We start from the raw sequence: 24,819 nt of genomic DNA, 5'->3' as shown, positions 1-24,819 counted from the left end.
GAATGAATGAATGAATGGGTTAGTTTTGGGGTAACAGGGTCGGTTATAGTAGGATTCAGTCAATCCGTTGTATTTATTGAGCGCTTACTATGTGCGGAGCAGTGTACTAAGCACTTGGCAGAGTACAGTGTGACAGGTTGGTATCCTGGGGGATTAAGACTGTGAGCCTCACGTGGGACAACCCCAGCGCTTAGAACAGTGTTCTGCACAAAGTCAGCGCTTAACAAATCCCAACATTATTGTTATTATTATTAGACATGTTCCCTGCCTACAAAGAGCTTACAGTTTAGATGGGGAGACAAATAGTAATATAAATAAACAAATTGCAGGTATGTATGTCAGTGCTGTGCAGCTGAGCGAGGGATGGAAAAAGGGAGCAAATCCAAATTCAAGGAGGAAGAGTAGAATTGGTGGGGTGTTGGAGCCAACTAATTGCTTCTGTGTTAACTGGTAGTTGGGAGGGAAGTTAGTGACTCCAGTAACTTGTGGGAGAGGGCCACCCCTGTATGGGGTCTGCCACAGTGCCCACCCCATCCCAGCCTTGCAGATGATCGTGTTCTGCTTAGGCATTGAGGTTCTCTATTAGCATCTGTTAGTCTTTAGTCAACCTGAAACACTGAGACTAGTGTTCTGAGATAGTAGAACAGCACAGCACCCCTGAATCGTACAATAATAATAATGTTGGTATTTGTTAAGCGCTTACTATGTGCAGAGCACTGTTCTAAGCGCTGGGGTAGACACAGGGGAATCAGGTTGTCCCACGTGGGGCTCACAGTCTTAATTCCCATTTTACAGATGAGGTAACTGAGCCACAGAGAAGTGAAGTGACTTGCCCACAGTCACACAGCTGACAAGTGGCAGAGCTGGGATTCGAACCCATGACCTCTGACTCCAAAGCCCATGCTCTTTCCACTGAGCCACGCTGCTTCTCAATAGCTTTACGCTGTTGACATCTTTTCCCGCTCTGGAAGATAAACCGTATTTTACAGGAGCTTTCACACCTTAAAGCATCTCCTAGTGGAAAGAGGACGGATCTAGGAGTCAGGAGAGTCAGAGGACCTGGATGCTAATCCAGACTCCACCACCTCTCTGCAATGTGACACTGGGCAAGTCACTTAACTTCTCTGAGCCTCAGTTACCTCATCTCTAAAATGGAGTTGGAGATGAGAGCCCCAACCTGATTATCTTGTATCTACTCCAGTTCTTAGTACAGTGTCTAGCACATAGTAAACACTTAACAAATACCATTTACAGAGAAAAGAGATTGGATTACCATCATTATATTAAGCTCAATTTCCCCCCTAGACCTGGGACAACACAGACACCGCCTTTCCCGAGAAGAACCTCCTTCCACACCTTCCCAAGTTCTCCAGATGGAGCATATACCAGGCTCCTCTGATTGTAGTCATTATAGGCAATGACCATTTACGCTCACTTCCTTTATGCTCAAGATGTAAGTGCCGGAAAATGCCGGCACAGATACGTAGAAAAGCTTCTCAGTACACCCAGGAGGGAATACCAGCAGAGCAAACTCACCAATCCCTTTCCTGCTCCTGTCCTCGGTTAAGAATAGATACATAGTCTTGCTGTAGAGGTTCTGTTCCAAAATGGAGAGAGTGAAAATACTTTCTCTTTCTTTCCTATCCCTTCTACCCTCCTCCATTTAGCAGTTAATATTACAAGGAGAGGATGAAACATCTGTTTAATGCTCAACCACAACTTGGCTTCTTCCACCTTGGTGGTTGGGGAATAGAGCCCAGTATTCAAGTCAGGAATTGTGATATGGCTGAACTTTATTCTGAGAATGTGTCGCCGGTTAAGGTGACAGGAGGTTTCATGCCAATTCCCAAACGAAGATTTATTCAGCAGGCGCAGAGTCTGTAATGCTCACTGTATAGGTCTGTGATCCTGCCTCCAAGTCTTGGCCCATGTTTCCCCAGATTCTAAGGCCAGTTCGGTTTTGGGTTTTCTCCGGTGGTCCTGGGCTTCGGGATTGTTTAGGGACCCCCATGCCCACCCTCCCAGATCAACCTCAGGACTGTCATAGTCTCTGAAAGATCCTTTGGACTGGGGATAATCTGGGACTGGTCCACAAATGGGTGAATTTCTGAAGGTGTAAAGATGATATTTGTTCTGCCCTTACTATGTGCCAAGCACTGTTCTAAGCGCTGGCGGGGGAGATACAAGGTAATCAGGTTGTCCTACGTGGGGCTCACAGTCTTAATCCCCATTTTACAGATGAGGTAACTGAAATGCAGAGAAGTTAAGTGACATGCCCAGAGTCAAACAGCTGACAAGTGGCGGAGCTGGGATTAGAACCCATGACCTCTGACTCCCAAGCCCGTGCTCTTGCCACTGAGCCACGCTGCTTCAGGTGGAGTCAGGGATTTATTGCTGTAACATTGAGCGCTGCTGGTAAGATACCATAAATGAAGTTTGTCTGCCTACTAGAGGGTGAGGCAGGTTTCAGGTTTTTGGTTTTTTTTTTGCCCTGGAAAGTTTAGGTATGGTATCAAGCTGACCCTCATCAAACTTGAGCACACCTGAGACCAAGAGCTAATCTACTGCATCAGTAGATAGCAAGAAATGAGGCAGCTTTGGCAGAACTGAATCCTAGAGAAGAAATGATTTTGGAGTAGGTATTGCAAAGGAGCAAATGGGAAGTAGTAATAAAATAAAATAAAAATTTTGCCAAGGGTGGTGACAGGGAAGAGGTGAGATGACAGAGGTGTCCCCTTCCCTACCTTCCAAATGGCAGCTTCTGCTTTTCTTCCAGGAAAATGAGGGGGGAAATTGACATTTGACAGAGTGAAAGAGGTGACTGCAGTGGGAGAAGTCAAGATCAGAACCTCAGAATAGCTTTGTTCTTTTCGTTGGAATTCACTGGAACCATTTGCTTTGTCTTGAAAACCAGCGGCCGTTTTGTTAATCTTCCATAATAGTAACGAATGGTAATTAAGCACTTGCTAATAAGAAAGTAATAAATAAAACAGTAATAAGAAAGCTGTGTGATTAACATTTTTAACAGCCCTAATAGAAGGATCACATCCAAACTGGAGTGAACAAATCTTCTCCATCCCTTGCCAAATAATCCCTACCCAGAAGGAAGAAAAGAGAAAGTTTCATTCACTTCAGCATGCATTTGGCTAACGTTTTTAAGTAGATAAATTTTCCATCTTTTAGTCAAGCTGTTTTGGAACAGTTTGGAGATGTTTGCCTGCAGAAGTGCGTATCGCTACTGCCTCGGGCGTAAAGTTGGTCAGGGTGAAGGAAGGCAGGGCACTGTGCCTCTGATGGCAGAGAGGGCAGTGGGAAGTGACTTGATTTTCTCCGGTGTGGATATGGCCCCTGCTGGGAGCATCCAGCTCACAGGCTGAGTCCCAAGACCTGGTTGTGAATCCTGCTGCTGATTCGCTGTGCCAAAGCCTGCTGGCTGGCAGAGCACCGGGTAAAAGATCTCAGTGTCTAGCTGGGAATTCTTCTGGGATGGGCCTTCGGGGACAGCCAGAGGGACTCAGGCGAGGAAGGCCGAGTTTGGAACTCTAGCGGTAGTCGGAGAAGAGAAACAGGACTGTGTTGCTGGAACTTGGCAGGGAGAGATGATGATCACCATGTAGCTGGAGACCTTGACATCGGTTACCTCATCTGTATAATGGGGATTCAGACCCATTCCCTCCTACTTAGGCTGTGAGCCCCACATGGGACAGGTATTGTGTCTGACCTCATTAATTTGTGTCTCTCCCAGCGCTTAGAACAGTGTTTGGCACACAGTGCAAAACAAGTAACATAATAATAACGATGATTAAGTTTCACTGTTGTTATTGCAGGCAGCCCTGGATTTGAGCAGGATATGGGGGATTGATGGGAGTGATATGGGGTGTGAAGCACTTGTCTCTGATTACTATGCTGAGGGCTGGGGTCGATGTAAGATAATCACTCAGTCACAGTCTCTGTCCCACATGAGACTCTCAATTTCAGGGGGTGGGAGAGCAAGTATTTAACTCCCATGTTTCAGATGAGGAAACTGAGGCACAGAGACCTCAAGCAATTTGTCTGCGGTCACACAACAGGCAAGGAGCAGGGCTAGCATTAGAGCCCAGGTCTCCTGATGCTTGTGTTCTTTCTACTAGGCTACAATATAGAAATGCACTGAATGGTTGGTAGGATCCTCGGGTGGACTTTCTGTGCAAGATCAGTGCCTCTGAATTCGTATTCTGAAGCGGAATGATGGGCAATGAAATGAAAACAAGCTACCTTGCATCTACTGTTCCAGAATTACTTTTTCTTTTGCATATTCCAGCATGTTTAGTGGGGCTGCCTTTGGGCTGCTGAGTACATTATGTATTTTAATTTACTTGGTGATTGAGATTCACCTCAGCATGCATTTGGCCAAGGGTTTTAAGTAGATAAATTTTCTATCTTTTAGTCAACCTGTCATCTCACCTTCAAGATGATGATAGAAACCACAGGAATATAAACACCATTATCATGCAGTTTTCAGATGTACTGAATAAAAAAGTGTATGGATCTGGGAAGAGAAAGATTGAAATCCCCATGGGGAAAGGTCTCCCAGTAATTGTTTCATGTGGAACAGAGAAGCAGTAGTCGTCAGTGTGGACGATACAGAGGCAAATGAGAAATGGTGAGGAATATTAGCCGGCTGAACTTCTGTGACCATATGGGTATGTTTTCGCCCGCATGGGAAAAAAAACAAATCATGGCCCTCGGGTTGTTTTTGTATTTAAAAGGTGCTCCTGAGGATTATGTATTCTATTTTGAGAAATTTGGGTGGGCCTGTATTTATAAGCCCATAAATACACATGCACATAATCACTGAGTAGAGTTTGCCACTCTACCAGTTCTTTGAGGCAATAATAACCACTTTTCATTTGCAGCCTTCTGACTGTGGCTGGTGAACATTTTCATAGTTGGAGAGAGGGGGAATGTGTTAAAATCTTTTAAAGAGAGGAATTTCACAGCAATTTTTAGTTTACATTAAAATAGGAAGGAAATTGCTTAGAGCAAGACTCTATGTCCTCTGTTCTATCTTAATATAATCTCTATACATCTTGCATGGGAGTGTTTTAAATTACCTTTTTATGGTATTTGTTAAGCACTTAATATGTGTCAAGCACTGTTCTAAGTTCTGGGGGAGATACAGGTTAATTAAACTGGATACAGTCCCAGGCCCAAATGGGACACACAGTCTAAGAAGGAGGGAGAACAGGTTTTGAATCCCTATTTTGTAAGTTGAGAAAACTGAGGCACAGAGAAGTTGTAACTTGCCTAAGGTCACACAGCAGGTGAGTGGTGGAGCCGGGATTAGAACCCAGGTTCCTGGGCTCCCAGGCTCATGCTTTATCCACCTCTTATAACAGCTTATATTAGACTTTTCCCTGTGAATGGCAGTCTCTCTGAATAATAACCAAGATCCAAATAATTCACACAATATGTTTGATTAGCATAAACCAGAGTCCACATTCTTTGTGAGTTGTTATAAGCATGGTACTCGACGGCTACAGCCCGCTGCAGTCATGCCCTATGATACAATAGGGTTATGTTCCTTTAAAATTTGCTACTATCATGAATAGTTGCATCATGTGATATGCTTTCTCATAGACTTTTATGGTATAAGATTTGATCCATGCTAGAACCTCTGGGAAAGTAATATCAAATTCTTCTACATGATATATCCTGTAATAAATGTCAGTCAACTACTGTTTAATCTTTATTAAAAATTGAATCACTGTAATATGATTCTGAGTTTCTGCAGGAGGCTGCAGAAGTAGAAGCTTATTCTGCTGACTGGTGGTGATTTTTAAATTTTAGTAGAGGTATTAAAAGGGATAGCATTTGAGTGCCTATAGAGTACAGAACACGGGAGAAAGTTCAACAGAAACAAAACTGTCCACAAGATGCTTAAATCTGGGGGGAAGCAAATTCAAAGTTACTTGTAAATAGTTTGAGTTGGAGGGAGAACAAGAATCAGATGGTAATCGAGTGAATGTGGCAATCAATTAGTGGCGTTCATTGAGCACTTGCTGTGTACCAAGTGATTAGGAGAATACAGTAGGGTTAGTAGACGTGATCCCTGCCTTCAAGGAGCACGATCATGAGACCGACATTAAAATCCAGATAGCAGCAGATGTAAGGATATAATTGGAATGAAGCAGCATAGCACAGTGGATAGAGCAGCAGCCTGGGTGGTCAGGTGTTCTAATCCCAGCTCCGCCACTTGTCTGCTATGTGACCTTGGGCAAATCACTTCACTACTTTGGGTCTCAATCTGTAAAATGGGGATTGAGACTGTGAGCCCCATGTGGAACAGGGACTGCGTCCAGCCCGATTTGCTTGTATCCACACCAGCGCTTAGTACAGTGCTTGGCACGTAGTAAGCACATAAACACCATTATTATTATTTTTGTAGATTTCCGCCCACAGGGTCAGGGAGATTGGTAGTGGAATTGCCGAAGATGGAAAAATAAAGAAGAGTTGAGGGTTTAGGAGGGAACATGAGAAGTTAGTGAAGAATTCATCCAATTCATGTTGAACTGGAGCCTTTTCCCTGCATAAATCATCTCGTTTGTAGCCGTAAATTGCTTCTAAACACCTTTGTATGTCTTTGAACTCTTCTCTCCATCAGGGTCATCTTCTTCAATTACCTGCTCTATCACCTCTGTTGCATTGAACTCTCTCAAGTGTTTAATATAGTGCTCTGCACACAGGAAGCACTCAGTGAATACCACTGATTGACTGACAATAGATGCAACAGTTTTTAATCCCAAGATTTTTCCTGGTGGTGGAGAAACCATAATTTCTTCTCCATCTGTTTTGGCATCTTCCACTGGTGCATTGGTGGATGGTTGGACATCACTGAGCTCCTTGCTAAATTGGTGCCTCTGAATGAAATTCAATTTACTCATGGACAGCTGCATCATGTATTTCTAAATTAAGTTGCCTTGCCTGTTTAACAACTTCTTTGGTTGTTAGAGACCTCTTCAACAACTGGAAAATGTGACACAATCTGGGCAGAGTTTACTTCAAGATCCATTCCTTGTTTTTTGCTTAATTCAGCCCAGAGGAGAAGGGGGTAGGGATGAATGTACTTTATCTCCAACACTCCACCCATGAGACGAATGTATGAATAGGGAAAAGTTGTATCCCCAGAATGGTTGTATTGTAGGTCTGTATTTCAGAGATTTCAAAGTTCATTCAGAATTTTTCTACTTCACTCTCTATCTCTACTCCAGCCATAGCTTTCTTCTTGATCAGAAATAATTCCAGACTTTACGGAGGCAACCTAGTTTAAAATAACTGGGGTTTTTTTGGTTCTTTTTTAGAGAAGCAGCGTGGCGCAGTGGAAAGAGCCTGGGCTTGGGAATCAGAGGCCATGGGTTCGAATCCCAGCTCTGCCACTTGTCCGCTGTGTGACTGTGGGCAAGTCACTTCACCTCTCTGTGCCTCAGTTACCTCATCTGGAAAATGGGGATTAACTGTGAGCCTCACGTGGGACAACCTGATTACCCTGTATCTACCCCAGCACACAGTGCTCTGCACATAGCGCTTAGCAAATACCAACATTATTATTTTAGTGGTATTGGGTAAGTACTTACTATGTTCTAAGCAATACTCTAAGTGGTAAGATAGACACAGGTCGATCAGGTTGGACACAGTTCCTGTCCCACATGGGGCTCGCAGTCTAAATAGTAGAGGGGAGCAGGTATTGAATCCCGTTTTTTGAGTGAGGAAACTGAGTCCCCCAGACATTAAGTGACTTGCCCACACAGCAGGCAGGTGGTGGAGCTGGAATTAGAACCTAAGTCCTCTGGCTCCCAATCCCATGCTCTTTCCACTAGGCCACGCTGCTTTCCAAGAGTTGGAAACCTGGGCTTTATTCTTAACATGGCTTCTGGCTTGTACCATACTTGCAAGGTGAGTGGCTTTACCTTTGGTTTCTCCTTTTGTGAAATGGGAATCAAAATGATAAATGAGAATTCTAAATGAGTGCTTGGGGCACCTTGAAAGAAAGGTGTTATTTGAATATAAAATGTCATTACTATCCTCCCAGCCAAGCAGTAGGCTTTCTTTTGCTTTAGAATTTCATTAGGTGAGCAGGGTAAACAACAAATTAACACTTTGTATACAGTAGTGTTATGATGTATTAAACAGAAAATAATCCCAACAAAGAGGGACTAAAAAAGAAAATAACACTTATTCAACAAAAGAGCTTGTAATGTCATAGATTGTAAAGAACATATTAAGCTAACCTGTGACCTATTCAAAGCCTGAAGAAAGCCTGTATTGAGATAATGAAGTTTGAAAGAGAATGTGGTTTATCTGTCGAAAGAATTAGCCGATTTTAATGAAGAGGATTTTATTATCTTTAGTAAAACTTGGTACTAAGAACATAAATACCTAAGGTTTGAAGTCAAATTATTTTTAAGATATGAAACATTTATTCTGCTTACTGAACCAGTGGATTCAGCAGTTAGAATAGAGTTTGACACATGGTAAAAAACAGAAAAAAATTACTCTTGATTAGCTTCTAAATCACTTTATCTAAAACTTCTGAGTCTTTGAAGGGTTGAATAGCTTGTTATGGGTAAAGAGCACTGTCTTCTTGACTATTACGTTTAATACTAAATGTTTAACTTTTAGCTTTATTCACACTTGTCCATTGTAGTTTTCTTTGATCGACTGTGTAGAAAGGGGGCACTTTGGAGGGATTTTGGTAAATACATGTAAATCTTATGCTTTTCTAACATCATATGTATTTCAGTATATAATTTTTTTTTCCAGAATCACAGGCATGTATAGATTTTCTTTTTTTCATTGGGCGTCTTTTTTGAAGTAGGGATTCCAACTGATTGAGTTGTTATCCACAGAATGATGATCAGGAGTTCTTTGTCTCCACTGAGGACAGATCACAGAAGAAATAGCTTGGAACTAGAGTAGGAGATTAACCGTAGACCTTAGGAGAATTTGCGGAGTCAAGGTTGTTGAACATTACAAGTTGGTGGAAATTCCTTGTCAGATCTATAAAAACAGGAGGCTTTCTTACCTGCTATCTTGGACCAGGGGAGTATTAGCTGGTCTTCTCACACAAAGCTGCAGCAAAAGCAGTTCCCCAGTAGTCCTTGTTTTCATACAAGGATTTTTTTTCTCACTATAACCAAGACCGAGTTGCCATCTTTAACTTTTTGAGTGAATTCCTCCAAGTACCTTAGTGTCTCCCACTTTGATCTCTGAATGTAGGTCAGAGTAGGGATATGTCTCTCAGTCTGCATGCATCTGTTAATTTTCATAAATTGTGATTAAATTCAATTTTTCAAACTTTTGCATATTTCAAGTGTATTGCCCCTGACAAATTGAATGAGTTCTTTTCCTTTTTTTAAAAAAGTATTTGTTAAGCACTAACTACGTGCTAGGCACTTTACTCAGCACTGAGGTCGATACAAGCTAACCAGGTTGGACACAGTCCATGTCCCTCATGGGGCTCACAGTCTTAATCCCCATTTTACAGAAGAGGTAACTGAGACACAGGGAAGTTAAGTGACTTTCCCAAGGTCACAAAGCAGATAAGTGCCAGAGCTGTGCTCTTTTTGCTAGGCTCTCTAGTTCTGATGCAGTCATGATCTCTGAGTGCATATCTGTAATTTATTCATTATTAATGTCTGTTTCCTTCTCTAGACTGTAAACTTGTTGTGGGCAGGGAATGTGTCTATTCATTGTTATATTGTCCTCTCCCAAGTGCGTAGTAAAGCTGTAAACAATTTGATTATGGGCTAAAGATGTATAATGGAACTGGAATGACATAAAAATATAAAATTTAACCAAGAAAATATTCAAGTAGTTCTGAGTATGAACAACTATCCAAATCTGTTGCACTCCTCATTTTTCCGAAGCTCACTTTCTTACTATGCCTGCCTTTCAACTTTCCTGCCTCCATTCTTATCTTTGTGCCCTTTCTACCCCCAGAGCCTCCTTCCACTTCAAATCCTCTCAGCTGAAGTCCTCCCCATCTTCAAATTTCTACATCCTTGAAAATCTACATCCTCCAGGAAGTATTCCCTGATTTATCTCCTCTTTCCAGGTTGCAGTCAATTCAAATTCTGTTAGCATTTATGCAGCTGATTACAGTAGTTTTCACTTCATCTATTTGTCCTGCAACTCACCCTCTCATCAACACTCGTGCTAACGTTTTTCTCCTGAACCTACTATTTGTAAATATATAAATACAGGGATCTGTTCCTTAGCGTAAATTGAGCAGAGTACTGTATTCTTGATTGAAAAGAGCATGAAATCAGGTTACAAAGTCCTATATTTTCCTTTTATAGATTTAATATTAAACTAGGGTATAAATGGTCTCAGAATTCCAGAGAGGTTCAGTGAGTCCATCGAGTTTTGTCTTTTATTAATGGTGTTTAAGTGCTAACTATGTTTCAGGCACTGTACGACCTATCAGATTGGCTCACAGTCTTAATCCCCATTTTACAAATGACATAACTGAGGCACCGAAAAGTGAAGTGACTTGTCCAAGGTCACACAGCAGACAAATGGCAGAACCTGGATTAGGACCCAGGTCCTCTGACTCCCAGGTCCATGCTCTTTCTACTAGGCCATCCAGTTCTCATCTAGGCATGATCTGTGGTAGAGCACGTCTTGTGTCAAGACAGGGGACTTTATTAAGATTCTCTGCTTGTAGAATGTGTTTTTAAGTAACCCAAGATGCAGACTTCTTTCTGGGTTCTGGTGTTCTGTGTATTTGTTGGGTCCTGATGTGTGCAATACTGTTATCTAATTGCAATACCGGCCTTTGAGTGTCAAAAATCTAGCCGTTGATGTCATCTCCTCGTTTCCCTTAGTAGAATCCTGGGGAACATTTCCCTTTATGGATCAAATTTGGGGCTTCTTTGCTGAAATCGATTCAACTAGACATAAATTACTGACCATCCAAGACAGATATGGAATTGAGAACTCCCACCAGGATAGTGGATAGTGCTCTTAGGCCCCAGCAACCATGCCTGTTCCACACTCCCTAATTCAGATCAGAATCAGAATTTAATGACACAAATGGGACAGATCATAAAAGAGAATGCTAAAGATGAAGTTTGCACAATAGTACTTTCAGCTCCTGAATAAATCCATCATCCAAGAGGGAAATCTGATGGACATGACGGATAGCCATTTTCTCAGCACTTAACTACACATCCTTATATCCTGCCATTTCTCATGGCTATAATTTATTTTAATGTTTATCTCCCCTTCTAGAATATAAGCACCTTCTGGGCAGGAATCGTGTCTATCAACTCAGTTGTATTGTACCCTCAGAAGCCCCCTCAGAAGTACAGGGTTGTGCACCTAGTAAATACCATCATTTGATCGATTCCAAGTGTTGCCAGAGAACTATGGAAGTGGAGCTTTTTTGCCCTCTTGGCTGAAAGCCAGTCTCCTCTCAGAATTCCTCAAATGGCCCTGATCAAGGTCGGGGTAGGGGAGAGGTCTCTCTTGAGCCAGGTTGTGATCTTGCTCTTTAATGCCTTCCAGGTGTGAGAGGGTTTTCACTTCCATGTTGGTTACCTTAGCAACTAGTATTTTTCTGATGATGTCTGGAAGAACCCTGTTCACACCTCTTAAGATTTTCCCAGGAAAGGGAAGGAGAAAAAGAAACTTGCCTTTTTGATACTCACTGAAACTCCAAATTAAATAGAAATTTAATTTAAAAATTTTTATTAATTTAAGCAAATTCAGAGAAATCATTTGGCCTGTCGATCAGACCATCTGATGTCAAATTAAATGCATTTCCCAGTGTCATGAAGTATTTCTGGTGGATGTGGTTAAAAATGGACTAGTTAATTCCCCTTCTGAACAGGAATTTGGGATTTGTGGGAAGGATTTTTTTCAACTTGTCATGAAGAGGGATTTGGTGTAAAATCTGATTTGGCTGTCTGGGGCCAGGCATTTGGGAGGGCATTAAAGTACAAAGTTTGCTCCTCTATTGAGACTTGGAAGGGGACATTTATAGGCTTAAAGGTTGCTAATCCGTCACATTCCTAGCTAGAGAATGGTAAAACTGGGCTATCAGTGACATGGTTTTTCTTTGCTTTTTGCAATTCTATCCTTACCCAACCTCAAATTTTTTCTTCACAATTAAATACCCCCTGGGTTCTCAGATATGGTTCTAACACCACACAAAGAAGATAAAGGCACAGTGACCATCTGTTGCTGAAGAGGGTGCCATGATGTAGTCTGTTCTTGGGCCTCAGATTGCATCCCTCCTGATTTTGCAATGTGTTCTGTATGTGTCAGAGAGACTGAGAAAGAGTGAGTGAATGGCTCTGTTTGATCTGTAACTATTTCTGGAAAATATTCAACTACTGTCCTCCTGACGGATGGGTTCTCTAATAATCATTCTTTACCAGCAGAGTCCAGTATTTTGATACCAGTTATTTAGTATCCTCCGAGGATCTGAGAAGCCATACTTACTTATACTCAGTTTACCTAAAAAGAGGAAAGAACTGAAATAAGGTGTCCAAAAAATGGCCCAACCTACCCAACCTAAATTTACCCAGAGGACTTTGACTGGTGATCTTTACGCTTGCAAAGCAATAGCCTATAAACAATTATCTAACACCAAGGGAAATAACTAATGGGTCCCAAAACTCAAAGAACTATGTGTTGATGAGAGCAGCTTTTACCTAGAAAGAACCATCTTTGGATTACATCTCTTCCCATCTTCAAAGCCCTACTAAAATCACATTTCCTTCAGGAAGGCTTCCCTGACTAATCTCTCACCTCCTCAGCCTATTTCCTCATTGCTGTGTCATCTGTACACTTGAGTCCATGCCAGTCAATCAAATGGCAGTGGATATTTGGCATACTCACTGCAGAAAAATAGATCGTCGCGATTTAGTGTACCCAAACTGCTAGGTTGATGATTGAGCACTTATTTATTGAGCACTTAATGCGGGCAGACCATTCCACTAAGCACTTTAGAGAGTACAATGCAACAGAGTTGGTAGACACATCCCCTACCCACAAGGAGCTCAGTGTCTTTACCCCCTAAGTATGTAACTACTCATCCCACCCCCAAAATTGTTATATTTATCTTTATACTCAGTTGCCTCCCCTAAATGTGTTTTAATGTCTATCTCTCCAGATGGATTGTAAGTTCCTTGAGTGTGGGGATAATGTCGGCTTACTCTATTATACTCTCCCAAGTGTTTAATGCAGTGGTCGTCGGAGAATAACCGCTCAGTAAGTACTGTTGAGGTGATACAGCTTGCTCTGAGAAACAGGAATTTCTGAAGGACATTTCTCACAGAGAGAGGTGTTGGTTAAACCTCTCTCATTTAGAGTTTGAGAGTTTGAAGGGATGCCTTAGCAATTACGATTAATTATGGTATTTGTTAAGCACTCACTATGTGACAAACACTGTACTAACCACTGGAGGTGGCTACAAGATAATCAGGGTAGACACTGTTCCTGTCTCATATGGGCCTCCAAATCTAGATAGGAAGGAGTTGGATTTAATCCCCGTTTTACAGATGAGGAAACTGAGGCACAAAGAAGTTAAGCACTTAATACAGTGCTTTGCACACAGTAAGCGCTCATTAAATACGACCGAATGAATGACTTGATCAAGATCACACAGCCGACAAGTGGCAGAGCCAGGGTTAGAGCCCAGGTCTTCTGACGCCCAGGCCCGCATTTTCCAGGTGTTGACCTCCCAATCAGGGAAGGACTGAACTCTGACATTCCACATCTACTCAAGGACAAAATTGTCCAACTGATGACCCTTTATGCATTCAATCGTATTTATTGAGCGCTTACTATGTGCAGAGCACTGTACTAAGCAATTGGAATGTACAATTCAGCAACAGAGACAATCCCTGCCCAACAGTGGGCTCACATTTCCCTCTGAAACCAAAATGCTCTGCCACCCTCATCAGTGCATATGTCGTTAATCACAGTGATGAAGAACAAGAGCTTCTACAAATAAATCTGCAAAAATATCAGTGTCCAGAAATTTGATTATCTGGGGAGATTTCAATTTTGGAGTTGGTAGTGACGCTAAACACCTCTCAGGGTCGCATCTGGAGAGTTTCCAGTACTCTACTGGTCTCGACTATGGAAGGGAGAGTCAAGCCAGAGGCATATTCATTCTATTCCTAGCCTGGGCAGTGGCTAGAGAGTGGAAGGCAATCTGCTACAAGTCAAAACTCACCTGTGCTGGGCAGCAGTGGTGTGGGAGAGAGTGGAGGGCAGAGACTCAAATTTACTGTGTGGAAGGAGGCAGTGGTAAACCACTTCTGTATTTTTACCAAGAAAACTCTATGGATATGCTACCAGAATGACTGCGGATGGACGTGAGACATTCTGGGAGAGATGTATCCTTGGCATCGCTATGGGTCGGAAACGACTCGACGGCCTAAGACAAGTGGTGCTAAAACATGGGGAAAGTCATAGGACCTAGCAGTTTTGGTAAACTAAATAACGATGGTCCATTTTTCTTCAGTGAGTATGCCAAATGTCCACTGCCGTCCATATCACCCCACCACTGAATAAAAACAAGACTATCTGGCTACATCCAAGATTAAGAAGTGGCACCTCATATATTAGTATGGGAGAGGAACCAGAGACTTGCTGCAACTTTGCATGGAGTCAAGTGGGGGACCGAACCTCATCTGTGTGTGTGTTTTCCTTTACAGTACTAAAGCATAAGGTATCTTTAAAGCATGATATGGGGACAGAAGGAAGCTTTTGTGGTGAGGCTTGGAAAATGTGCACACACACACACACACACACACACACACACACCCCTTTATTTCCCTTTGAAGTAATTTACGAATGCTGATTTTGGTAATTATGGTCTCTCAAGAACAATCTGCTGGCATCAGAGAGTGGCTACTGAACTTGGTTCCAGACAATTATCTGCTCTTTAGGTTAGGAGACTCCCCCGTGACATGAGGGACATGCTGTGAATTAAGTTTTTCCAATAGCAGCAGTGTGTGATAAATTTGGAAGTGTATTGTAAAAATAAAACCACCTGATCCATGAAACCTCTGTATTTATGAGAAATGACCTTAGGCCAGGGCTGTTAGGTTTAGCCCTAGTGGTTTTTAATCCAGGAAAATAAATGATGTAAATCTAATTTATGTATTAAATCAGGTAAGATCTAGCAGGATTTCACATTTGAAACCTGTTTTATATTTCTGATGGGTGTGCTAAGATTCTGGGAATTCACTCCCAACCTATTGCTCCCACCAGCTATTCCAGATATTTAACTCCCTCCTCAAACTTCCTGTCCCCCATGCCATCTTTTCCCCCGAATGACCCGGTCATATTCTTCATTAATAAAATTGAAACTGTCAGTCATGATCTCCCTAAAATCTCCCCTGTTCCTTTACAGTCCCCACCTCCTCCTCCATCCTCTTTGATTTGTTCAGTATTGCTTGCAGCATCTCGAAAAGACATCTTTCACCCCATCTCAAAATATACCCCCTCCACCTGCGCTTCCGACCGCATCCCTTCATACCTTATTAAAATACTTGCTCCCTCCCTTCTTCCCTCCATGCTTGCCATCTTCAACTCTTCACTTTCCAATGACTTCTTCCCTAGAGAAGAAGCTAGAAAAAGTAGAGAAGAGGATGCTAGAGAAGTAGCATAGCTTAGTTGATAGAGTAATAATAATGTTGGTATTTGTTAAGCGCTTACTATGTGCCGAGCACTGTTCTAAGCGCTGGGGTAGACACAGGGGAATCAGGTTGTCCCACGAGGGGCTCACAGTCTTAATCCTCATTTTACAGTTGAGGTAACTGAGGCACCAAGAAGTTAAGTGACTTGCCCAAAGTCACACAGCCTGAGAGTCAGAGGATCATGGGCTCTAATGCAGCTCCACCACTTGTCCGTTGTGTTACTTTAGACAAGTCACTTAACTTCTCTGTGCCTCAGTTCCCTAATTGGTAAAATGGGGATTAAGACTGTGAGCCCTATGTGGGACAGGGACTGTGTTCAACCCGATTACCTTGTATCCACCCCAGTGCTTAAAACAGTGCCTGGCACGTAGTAAGCGCTTAACAAATACCATAATAATAATATATTATGGATTATTTGTATCCATGTCTGCCTTGCCCTCTAGATCGTAACCTTGTTATGGGTAGCGTGTTTGCTCACTGAGTTGTAGTGTACTCTCCCAAGAATTCAGTATTCATTCAATAGTATTTATTGAGCGCTTACTACTAATAATGTTGGTATTTGTTAAGTGCTTACTATGTGCCGAGCACTGTTCTAAGCGCTGGGGTAGAATCAGGGTAATCAGGTTGTCCCACGTGAGGCTCACAGTTAATCCCCATTTTCCAGATGAGGTAACTGGGGCACAGAGAAGTGAAGTGACTTGCCCACAGTCACACAGCTGACAAGTGGCAGAGCTGGGATTCGAACTCATGACCTCTGACTCCCAAGCCCGTGCTCTTTCCACTGAGCCACGCTGCTTCTCTAGCCACGCTGCTTCTCTATGTGCAGAGCACCGTAGTAAGCGCTTGGAATGTACAAATCGGTAACAGATAGAGACAGTCCCTGCCCTTTGATGGGCTTACAGTCTAATCGACAGTACTCTGCACACAGTCAAGTACTCAGTAAGTACCATTGATGATGATGATGATGATGGGATTAGTCATGGATCAACATGGAGTTTAAGGAGAGAGGAGGAATGTAGATTATTATTTTATTCTGGGAGTGATATTAAGAACAGCTGGCTTTGGGAAGCTGCTTAAAACATGTTTCATTACTTCGTAGGTATAATTTACCATACTACAAAATTACAAAATGGAGCCTCCTTTGATCCCAGAGTGAGTTCCTATTAAATCTCTTCATTGACTCAGTGAGCCAAGCATTTTATGATTTAAAAAAATGCTTTAACTAACATGCCTAACCTGCACATCAGGTAGGGTGAACTTTTGTTTTCATTATCATTCAAACCCTGGTGTAAAGGAAAATCAGATTAATCATTTTCTCTTCTCAAATTTTCTCCGATTTTCTTCCTGTATATTTTTCCATGTTACGGAAAGCATCTGTAGCTCGCACATTGTGACACTGTGATGAAAATTAGTATTAGAGAAATGTGACAAAAACAAAATTAATGCACAAAGAAAATCAAGCCAGCAATGATAATATCTTATAGGATATAATTTCATTATTCCATATCTCAGTGCTTAATCAGGGGGTCTAATATAAAAGTACATTAAAGAAGGTCATGCGGGACAGTTATCTGAAATGAGCGTAAGAAGGCGGTCATAATATGGGAAGCAGCGTGGCTCAAGTGGAAAGAGCCTGGGCTCGGAGTCAGGGGTCATGGGTTCGACTCCTGGCTCTGCCACTTGTCAACTGTTTGACTGTGGGCAAGTCACTTCACTTCTCTGTGCCTCAGTTACCTCATCTGTAAAATGGGATAAACTGTGAGCCTCAAGTGGGACAATCGGATTACCCTGTATCTACCCCAGCGCTTAGAACAGTGCTCTGCACATAGTAAGCGCTTAACAAATGCCAACATTATTCATATGGCAGGTTAATTTAGACCAAGCCTGAACTAGGGGAAATACAGAATTTTACATCACTGCCAAAGGAAGATGAAATTTAACATGATCATTTACTGTTGTTTGTCCATCTTTCACACTTCTTGATGAAAAATGTGTGGTGTGGACAACAGATGAAAATAAGAAATTTAGAGTCCAAAAATGACTTCTTGGTCACAGAAAAAAATTGACTAAGGTGTATTATTGTGCCTCTCCCAAGCTCATGGTTATTTCTGCTCCTTAATCATGCTATAAATTTTGCACTGGGAGAAGCCAGGGAATTTTAAAATATTTTTCAGACATCTGTAGAAAGGAAGTGCTAAACCCGAACGGAAAAGAGACTAGTTGGACAGCAAGATCTATGAGAGAGGTGTTAATTACATTGTGAAAGACAGTGGAGAAAAACGTTAAATCCTCTAACTTTTATGACAGCTAGTATTGGCAGTTGTCATTAAGTGTAGAAAAGTTTCAATTGATTCTTTGGCAGAAACATAATGCACGCTTTCATTTTTAAATAGTTGCAATTTTCCATTTTGTACCTTCTTTGATATACAGCAGAACTCGGTGTTTCCGTAGAGAGTGTAAATTCAGGTCTGTAGTATCTCAAGGCATATGTGGAGCAAATATATATAGATATCCTTCATTTTTAAAGAAGGTGCTAATTGTGAGATCCTATCCATGCATGAGAGTGTGGCTGAGAAGAGGTTAATAATAATAATAATAATGATGCTATTTGTTAAGCGCTTGCTATGTGCCAAGCACTGTGGTAGATACGAGGTTGTCTGGTTGTCCCATATGGGACTCACAGTCTTAATCCCCATTTTACACATGAGGTAACTGAGGTACAGAGAAGTTAAGTGATTTGCCCAAAGTCACACAGCTGATAAGGGGCGAAGCTGAGGTTAGAACCCATGACCTTTGACTCCCAAGACCGTGCTCTTTCCACTAAGCCATGCTGCTTCTTTAAGCGTGGTTGTGTGAGTAGTGCAAATCACAATATTATTCTAATTTCTGGCACCTTTGCCACACCCAGCAACGTGTGCCTCAATCTGAGTGAATCTCCAAGTATGTGCCAATAATCCTAATTACTCATAAAGCCACAAGTCGAGGCCATGATGTTGGCAGTGGAAAAGAAGAGCTGAGTGCCAAGGAGGTCCTTCTTTCCATCTTATTGCACTTACCAATTTGGATTTCAGATTTTTTTTCTTTTTCTTTCTGAAAGCAAATACAATTCCTCTTCCTCTTTCATCAGGCAGACCAAAAGCATGAGGCTTCACTTTCCTATATTGCTGTCACAGGTGATAGAGTGATAGGCTTTTGTTACAGGCGATCGTATGTGGTGCGCTGCCTTCTTGTCATTTTTATGTTTGATCTTTCACATTGGCCCCACAGACTGTGCAGCACATTAAGTAAATCATTAAAAAAGAAACCCTAAAGTATAAGCCAGTAGTTTTCATGAGTGTCTTGATCTGCAAAGGATCTGATAATTTTTCTCATGGTGTTGAATGAGGAGTGATAAAACTAAAATTATGTTCACCCTTACTTCTCTATTAAACCGTGACGTGAAGTCCACCATTAAATCATTCATGGCTCACGCACAGTCGTTTACCCCAAGATGCTGCACGAGGCACTATAAAACGAGATAGCTTGGCTGAGAAAGAAATGGATGTTTTCTAGTTTAAATTCCAGCACTTTTATTGCCTTATGGTAATGCATCTACTATCCAGTTCTGATTCTTTTCATAGAATCGTTGTCAGAGAGTCTTCATTAAAAACCATGATTAAAGGGTCTTCCTCGAAGATTTCCTTTCTTAAGGTGCCATTGTTCCAAAGACATTAATTTGCATTTTGCTGGTTGCAGGATAGAGCAGAATTAGTTGCTCTGGAATAAAAAAAAAAAAATTTGCAGAACTTTGGGATTTGAAAGTGGCCTGAGATAAAGGCCAAATGGAGCTGTCCTTAAACGGAATTGGCATGTTTTAGCTATGTTTGAGCATGTTTGAGCTCACTTCACAGGTTTGTCTTACTACCGGAACCTGGAAAAACATAAATTCTGTAGGTTTTTGTGGTTTTGGGGAACCAAACTAGGTAATATTTGTAATTCTCACTAATTTCAATAATGTCCAGGCAGTCGTTGACTAAAACATTTCAAGCTAAGACAAATGGCCCTTAAATCATTTTCTAATGTTACATCATGAATCAGCACTTGGGCTCCGACTTTTCGATACTGGGCTTCCGGAGTGAGGTGGAGGAAGCCAAAAATGGGGAAGCAATTTAAAAGGTTGTGGTGGGGAGGAATGGGGAGCAAGTTTAAAAAGAGGAGTGACATGAGAGGGGCTGGGAAGTAAGAGGAGATGGGTTACATGATCCCCAGACAGAGTTACCAGGGTGAGTCAACCGTATCCATTTTATTTCCAATGCTACCCTGGTGTGGAACCTCTCTGATGTAGTAGAAATATATTATTGTAGCTGCATTAATCATCTCTACTTGATGTATATCATATATTTTGATAATTGAGTATACTAGTTAGTCTGACTTGGCCCAGATAGGGTAGCCAACTTGTTTCAGGAACCAATCCCATATTTACAATGAGAAAATTGGTTCCAACTTGCCGATTGTTGCCGATTTGTACATTCCAAGCGCTTAGTACAGTGCTCTGCACATAGTAAGTGCTCAATAAATACTATTGAATGAATGAACTTGCATTTCAATTTAAGACGGAGTTTTCAGAAACCATTGTGTCCTAAGTGTGAGGGTCTTCTGTAATGAATGGCAGAAAAGAGAATAAAGAAATTTTTAAATGAGATTTGCATTAAGAATACCATGAGGAGAAAAATCAAGTGGCACATCAGACATAATTTTATTGTTCTTTCTAGTTTGTGAATTTTAAGGGAGAGTCTTTCCATTTTCATTGTTTAGACCCGTTTGTTGTTCAGGGGTTAACTGGTTGAATGTAATATTGGTTTCTGCTTAGAGTATTGGGCATATACAGCAAACTTAATTTTTCTTATGTGGCATTATTTGACTGAGTTTTATGAGAGAGTTTTCAATAAGTACCGTGGCTGGCAGGCCAAAATTGACTCTGTTAACCTGCGTCCCACAAGACTTCATCTGTGTGGAAGGGGCATAAAACAAAATTATATTTTTTAAGTGTGTTTTTAGAACTTAAAAATGTTCTTTTCCTTCAAATAACCTTTCATTTGAATGTGTTTCTGAAAATTACAGTGAGATGCATAATTGCTGTTCTGCAGATGGATATTCAGACATTGAAATATAATCTGACCTTTGGATTTTAATATAATTAAATCTAAAAATACATGAAACATAGGAGGCTTTATGACTTTTGATTGCCTATAAAAGCAGGAGCAAAAGAAAAAAAGATTGTGTTGTGTGTTTGGGGCAGAGAACAATATTACACTGAAACTCAAAATATTTTATTTACGGAAAACCTCAAAGGTGCCTTCTAGCTCCTAAAACAAAAGTTTTTATAAATTGCTTCCAACAAGACATCAAAATCTATAAGAACATGACATTACTCTAGGTTGCATCCATTTTGATTGGTTTGTGATTTCCTATTTGACTACACATTGATTTGCTTGGTTCATTTTGGTATAGCTTTTTATAGGAATGTCCGTTTCTCACTCTAGACTGCAAGTCCAGCGCTTAGAACAGTGCTCGGCACATAGTAAGCGCTTAACAAATACCAATATTATTATTATTATAAGTTCCATGTGGCCAGGAAATGTGTCTACCAGTACTGTTGTATTGTACCCTTCCATGTGCTTAGTGCAGTGCTCTGCACACGTTAAGCACTCAATAAATATCATTGGTTGCTGGTGAGAAAATGAAAATCCATGCAGTGCCTAGCAGGTATCTGAAACACATTTCTTTGGAAAGATATCTACCCTCCTCCCTACAAGTGGCATATGATTTCTTCAGTAGGTAGCAACCATCTTACTCATATGTTTTATTCACTTCACCATCTCTCAGCTCTAGTCTGGGGTCACTCCTTTAAATTTCCTGATGTGTTTTACTTTTTTTGGACTGCTCAATACCTCCACTAAACTTTTCATGTGTCTGTGAAATGAATGATATGGCATGGAATTTCTCTGTGGCTTTATTTGTTGAGAGAGGTCAGATTTTGAAATCATACCTGCCTGAAAATGTACTTGTTTTGGAGAAGGCAAGCAATCGATATGGATAAATAACTTCGATTCTTCTGTTGTTTTCATCTTAAATTTCTCCCCTCCATCTCACTTGACTAGTTTTTATGAGATCACAATCAATTAGAAAAAAAAATATTCCAAAACCACTGTAGTGCAAAAAAGACAAAGTTTCGAAGTGAAGGAAAGTTTGTCTAATAGATAAAAATTGAACTACACTTGGAGGAAAGGTATAAAGACGTTGAAATGGAGAGGGTCCCTGTCCCACAGAGGCTTTATAATCTAAAAAGGGGGGAGAGGTATTACAGGAAGAGTTATTACAAGTCCAATTTAGTTAAAACAACAACCACAACAATTTATTAAAAAACAGGAAAAGCAGAAAGACACCTGTGCTGGGGAGAAATATTCGAAAGGCAACTCACACCATTTTTTAATGGTATTTGTTAAGCACTTACTTTGTGTCAAGCAGTGGTCTAATCACAGGGGTAGATACAAGTTAATTAGGTGGGGCACAGTCCTTGTCCCACATGGGGCTCCCAGTCAGAAGGCAGGAGAACAAGTATTATAACTCCCTTTTCCAGTTGAAGTAACTGAAACACAGAGAATTTAAATGGCTGGTTCAAGGTCACGCAGCAGGTGAATGGCGGAAATGGGATTAGTCCCCAGGTCCTCTGGCTCCCAGGCTCGTACTTGATCCACTAGATCACACTGCTTCTCCACAGTTGGACCATATTTGGTTGAAAGTAGTAACCATTCTTGTGTTCTTAATCAGCTGCTGCCTGCCTCAGTGGGACAAGTCTTCTCCTTGGTGATGGCAGCAGAGAGGGAGAAAGGGGAAACCTTATGGTGTCAGGCACTGACTCCCCACAGATCCTGCAATCCCAATGAAAGAAGTTCAGGACTGCTTTATATTCAAAACTTAGAACCCGAATCATCGTAATCAAAGACTGGAAACTTTCAATCCTGAATTTTCTTAATCCTTCCCAGATAGTAACTTCGCCAGTAAGTCTGGACAGTGGAATTTCTATCTTTTGTACATCTTCCTCACTTGCCTATTTTACCTGTTTTTGCACTTCAATACCCCTTCTAGCTCCTCCCATCCCTTCACAATGCATGTATTCAAGGGTTGCTGTCTGTAATATCAGCATGACCTGGTTTCTAAGCAACGAAAAAAAGCCCAACCTTGTCAGTGTTAACAATATGCAATGAATAACTCCAAGCTGATGAAAGAAAGTCTCATCTGACAAGATTGTACGCGTTTCACTATGAACAGCTAGTATTGAAATAATGATGGCATTAGTCAGGGGAATACAAGGAGTTGAAAAAGGGGATTTTGTGACTTTGAAAGTGAATTGCAGCATAGAGACATCATGGGCTTCCTCTTTAGAGAGCAGTTGTTATGCCTGATATTTCTTAACTACTATTTATTATTTTTGTTTTCTTTCCTAATATGCTTCTAATATTTGGTATATGTGACATTTACCATTTTTTAATGTTTATAAGCTACATGATTTGGGGATAGTTACCAGGTTTTATGATTTCTAATCTGGATAAAAATCGGGTGCATATTTCAAAAGTTTAAAAAAATTGAGTTTTGGCTTCTTCTGGGATTGGCATACCACATCGGCATGGAATTTTTTTGTTTGTTTTTTGTAACATCGCTCCTTATCTTCATTTGCAAATGATGCTAAGAAACATTGAAGTTGATGCCACAGCTTCCGATTTGTATGCAAAACAATATTAAGTCAACTGTGCTTAATATAGGGGACTTAATATAGCAGTGTCAATCCAAAACTAAACACTCTTTTAATATTGATTTTGAGGTGCGGATTTTGCAGTGTAGTAACTATTAGTTACTCTATCACCACTTTTCTCGGGGATGATTTCAGAAAATGGTAAAACGCACCTCAAATGTAATGACTATATGACTCATGAAAATTCAGATTAAGCAGGTAGTGAGTAAAAGTGATAAATTAATTTGTAAGAGGTTAGTTTAAGGTATAAGTTTATTTGAAGAGAGGCATCTATCCAAATTGCAAACAACAGGTGTACAAAGCGTGGAATTTACCTCCCACATTGGGTGAGATTCTAAATCCTCTGGGTTTCTCCTCTATAGTATTTCATGTCTTTGCCCCTTCCTGTTTGCTCTTGCTGCTTACCACCCAGATCCAAATCTTCATCACCTCCTGGCTGAATCATTGTCATATTCTCCTAAACTGTTTCCCCCCATCTGATCTATTCCAACAACAGCTCCGTTTACCATATATAAAATGGAATTCAGAGCACGTCTTTCTTTCACCTCAACCGCCCCAATGACTCCTTATTTCTTCTTGTAGAAAGCAAGAACCTCTAACCATCAACCAATCAATTGTATTTATTAATTCAATCATTCAATTGTGTTGGGGCACTTTCTGTGTGCAGAGCACAGTACCAAGTGCTTGGGGAGTACACAGTAACACAATATAACTGACACATTCCTCCTTGCCATCAGCTGCTTCCTCTAACAAAGTGACCATCTTCTGTCACTGCTTTCCATTTAGTCTTTTTGCCCTTCCCGAACTAATCTTCTTTATTAATAACAATCGTATTTGTTAAACGCTTACTCTATGCTAGGCGGTGTTCTAAGCACTGAGGTAAATACAAGGAAAGCAGGTTGGACACAGACCCTGTCCCACATGGGGCTCACGGTCTTAGTCCCCATTTTACAGATGAGGTAACTGAGGCCCAGAGAAGTGAAGTGACCTTCCCCTTTTTTTGCATTATGGCTCACCTTTCACCCTACTTTGAATTCCCTTCTTATTCAGCCCTGCCAAACCACATCCTTCTCTTCTTCAAAACCCTCCTAAAGAATCTTTTATTCCAGTAAGCTCTCTCTGAGTAATCACCACTTTCCGGCTCATACTGTTTCATCAGTCACCTGTAACATTCAGGTGCATATCTATTCCTTGTTTTAGTCGATTTCTTTCTTTTTTTTTTTTTACCACTAGCATCCTTTGGCAGTTGACATCTGTGATCAGCTTTGGCTGAGATCTTGTGCTGGGAAAGTCACCATCATTATCAACAGCAGCATGTACTGAGCACCT

At 41.1% G+C, this 24,819-nt stretch overlaps 1 protein-coding gene and 1 non-coding gene across 4 annotated transcripts in view; both read left to right on the top strand.

Annotated features, from left to right (window-relative positions):
- Positions 1–24,819, top strand: part of SDK1 (sidekick cell adhesion molecule 1) — a 739,495-nt gene that overhangs the window by 315,458 nt on the left and 399,218 nt on the right. The window lies entirely within an intron of this gene.
- LOC114809833 lies at positions 14,079–14,217 on the top strand. The gene has a single exon (XR_003757607.1). It is a non-coding gene; the product is annotated as a small nucleolar RNA SNORA7 (small nucleolar RNA).

The sequence above is a fragment of the Ornithorhynchus anatinus genome, chromosome 2, assembly GCF_004115215.2.
Source record: "Ornithorhynchus anatinus isolate Pmale09 chromosome 2, mOrnAna1.pri.v4, whole genome shotgun sequence".
NCBI lineage: Eukaryota > Metazoa > Chordata > Mammalia > Monotremata > Ornithorhynchidae > Ornithorhynchus > Ornithorhynchus anatinus.
Note: the sequence above shows the minus strand (reverse complement) of the source record. Positions and strands in the feature narration are given on the sequence as shown.